This window comes from Schistocerca americana, chromosome 1, assembly GCF_021461395.2.
Source record: "Schistocerca americana isolate TAMUIC-IGC-003095 chromosome 1, iqSchAmer2.1, whole genome shotgun sequence".
NCBI classification, from domain to species: domain Eukaryota; kingdom Metazoa; phylum Arthropoda; class Insecta; order Orthoptera; family Acrididae; genus Schistocerca; species Schistocerca americana.
The window spans coordinates 497,317,979-497,321,665 of record NC_060119.1 but is presented as its reverse complement, the minus strand read 5'-3'; the positions used below and the strand labels follow the sequence as shown (position 1 = coordinate 497,321,665).

At 43.8% G+C, this 3,687-nt stretch overlaps 1 pseudogene; it reads left to right on the top strand.

Annotated features, from left to right (window-relative positions):
- Positions 1 to 3,334: 3,334 nt before the first annotated feature.
- Positions 3,335 to 3,452, top strand: LOC124555695 (annotated as a pseudogene).
- Positions 3,453 to 3,687: the final 235 nt, after the last annotated feature.

Here is a 3,687-nt window from a genome sequence, read left to right as displayed (position 1 = left end):
CATTAACAACCGTTTGAGTTATAGATCATTCTCAAGTATCTTTAGGTTGTTTATTATGGCTTCTATAGTGATATTAAAACTAGGGCGTCGAATGAGCTACGAGCCATCTCACGTCGCTATCGCCAATAGTAAAATGCATTACACAGTTATTAGCAAAATGTTCCTCATTGTTGACCTTCATCTACATATGACATTCGGCTCCACCTTCCAGGGTAGAGGCACTTTATTCAGTTATTCGTTTTCTGTTTGGAAGGATATCCTTGGTTAAAAGTGATCGTGCACCCCCGTGGTTCACAAAAGGAGAATTCACTTCCCATCCGTATTCTTCCCCGTGGGGCCTCAGGAAATAGTCAGTTCGCAGAGTTTTTGGGAGGATGTACTGGGACGAGGCCCTTCGTCGTTTCTGTGACGGGCTCGGATATGGATCTCCAGGATGCAGATTTGTAAAGTCTACCTGAATAGGTCATTTGTGCTCTATCTAAAGACAGCAAACAGCTATCCGGGGCGGTAGAGTACGGCACCTCTGGAACGGGCGTTTGTGTGTGTGTTTAGGATAGGGAAACTAATATCCCCAGTAGAGAAACCATCTTCAGCTAAACCAGTTGCTACATAAGAGACGACAGCAAATGCGGAGAGTGTGTATCTTAAATATTGGACGTTAAGTGCCATAGCATTAGTGGCGAAGTCGTAGAGTTCATATGTCTCGTAGAAAGAAGGTCCAGAAATTCTCTAAACGCGGCGGCAAGCCTGGTGACTATACATCGCCTATACTGGTAGCGACGATCAGGGAACTGCGATATCTGGACAGATTCAGCAGTGGGACTGACGTTCATGCGTAAACTGATTACGTGTTGAACAGTCCCCGGCTCACTACGTGTCCATCACTTTCTTTCCATTTGCTGACTAAAGCTGAAGTGGCTGTCTGCAAGTTCAGAACTCGTGTAATTATATACGATGGCGAACATTTCTCTGCAGAAACTGATACCTTTCGCTGCAGGCAACGATTACTGCGTAATTACTGATAGTCACATATCTATACAATGCATTTTCATTTCCATAAAATTTACTTCATCCAAGGATTTTTTCTTTCACTTACCACTCCTTCCGCTTCTGGCAACGAGTTGTGTATGTGTGAAATATCGAGTTGCACGGTGGTTCGGAGTCCAGCAGTCTACGTCACAGTGACTAGATAAGTTGTTTCAAATTCCACTGCAGAGGCCTTCTCAGAGAAGTAATTCATGATATAGTTTTTATCCGATTTTATGACAGTGGGGATGGGAGTGTTCCGCAAATATATCACCAACATCAAAGAGGTGATAGGAAGCCACAAAGAACTTGCACCCTATTTATTTCTTGAGCGGTTAAAGGTGTAGAAACAAAATCGTCCACAAATGATGAAAAGCAATGGCGTATAAGCGACGTCAGCGCCTTAGCTGCGGTGGCAGATTGAACTAACAACAGTAAACAGCAGATGTGCTTCCGGCCAGTCAGCTGAGAGCAGGCAGTGTCAGGTAGTGGAGGTGCGACCGTAGTGTGTTGACGTTGTTGTGGCAAAAATCACGGTGAAACAACACTTTCATATTAAGTGTTCAAGACTTTCTCTGCGATGTTTTGAAGAAGAGAAAAAAGTGTGCGAATTTTGTCCCGTGTACCTTGACAAGAACAACGACGCTCGTGGGCAATTACCGAGCGAGGTGGCGCAGTGGTTAGCACACTGGACTCGCATTTGGGAGGACGACGGTTCAATCCCGTCTCCGGCCATCCTGATTTAGGTTTTCCGTGATTTCCCTAAATCGTTTCAGGCAAATGCCGGGATGGTTCCTTTGAAAGGGCACGGCCGATTTCCTTCCCAATCCTTCCCTAACCCGAGCTTGCGCTCCGTCTCTAATGACCTCGTTGTCGACGGGACGTTAAACACTAACCACCACCACCACCGTGGGCAATTCTTGTCTGGAAAAGCTATCATGGGTGTCGAGACTTTGCGTTATCAATGCCATCCTACTACAAAATGACGAAATGCAGCAATTTACGTAAAGGGTCAACACTTTCGGGACACAACCGACACTCAAACCAACGTGGCGGGCGAGAGTTGAGCAACTTCCCAAATAAAGACCTTTTTTTTTTTAAGAATTTCACATGGTTGCACGAAAATTATTTGCATTGTACTCAAACGGGGAAAACTGTCGTATTGTCCAAAGTTTGCCGTGCCACACCAAAATCGCCAACGCACATCGATATCACAGTCATCAGCGATGTCTCGTCGCAATCTGTAACGTCGAATGGGAGAGGATAAAGAAGAGACAGGCTCTATTTCAGCACAGCACTGCCCTTGCACAGAGATCAATACAGAGCCGAGCATGGAAGTTCTCTGCTCAGTTTCTGATCTCAGCTGAAGCAGTCAGCATCATCGAGTAGGATTAAAGAGTGAAATTTCAGATGGAAATGTGCTTTGTAAATGTTAAACATAGAACTTCAAGAGAAAGTTTGTTAATTAGTGCATCAAATGATGCTTAAATATTCAATGACAGTTTAAATTATCAATCACTCCTGTGGCAAGTAAAGTAAATCTTTCTATTCATTCGTGAAACAAAAAAATTATATTTCATATGTTGTAGTACCAGTGAGCCATCTCCCAGGCCAGTCAAAGAAGCCACAGTTCTGGCCGGACTATTGTAGTTTGTCTGGTCACAAAAAAGACTATGTAGAACACTTGATGCACTAAAACCACCAGTTTAACCTTTCTCTATTTTATATACCTGCAGTCTCAAAACTTTTAGGACTGACAGGGCACTCTTAAGTTTTGTATCAACTAAGATATTGATACAAATATTGATATTTAAAAACGGAATTATGTATTTTTTAAGGTATTCGAAAACCCTTGAAAACTCGACTACGGCGATGTTGTTAATTTTATCGCTCAAGCTTTCGCAAGGATATTTTTAAAGGTATTCGAAAACCCTTGAAAACTCGACTACGGCGATATTGTTAATTTTATCGTTCAAGCTTTCGCAAGGGTTTACGAGAATTGTGTCAAAATTTAAAGGCAAGGAGGAACGAAATCCGCTATTGCCTTGTAAACATCGCAAACCAAGGATCAAATGCCACCCTCCGCCGAAGTATCAACCCTTTCGGATGCTTGCTACTTTCTATAAATGCTATACGCTTATCCATGAGTAATTTACATGCGTTTGATAGTTTTCCTAGGCCCTTTCTGATACTCTGGAAGTTAGCATGTAATTATGTTTACAGCAGTCGTAGCTGGCCTTGAACCCATGTCGTATAAGTTCGGATAAAGAGGAAATCCGATGTAACTGAGTAGCGTAGATCTATCATGGGCAACGGCCTTGCCGCAGTGGATACACCGGTTCCCGTGAGATCACTGAAGTTAAGCGCCGTCGGGCGTGGACGGCACTTGGATGGGTGACCATCCAGGCCGCCATGCGCTGTTGCCATTTTTCGGGGTGCGCTCAGCCTCTTGATGCCAATTGAGGAATTACTCGACCGGATAGTAGCGGCTCCGGTGAAAGAAAACCATCATAACGACCGGGAGAGTGGTGTACTGATTACACGCACCTCCTATCCGCAACCACAATTGTTCAAAATGGTTCAAATGGCTCTGAGCACTATGGGACTTAACATCTGAGGTCATCAGTCCCCTAGAACTTAGAACTATGTAAACCTAACTAA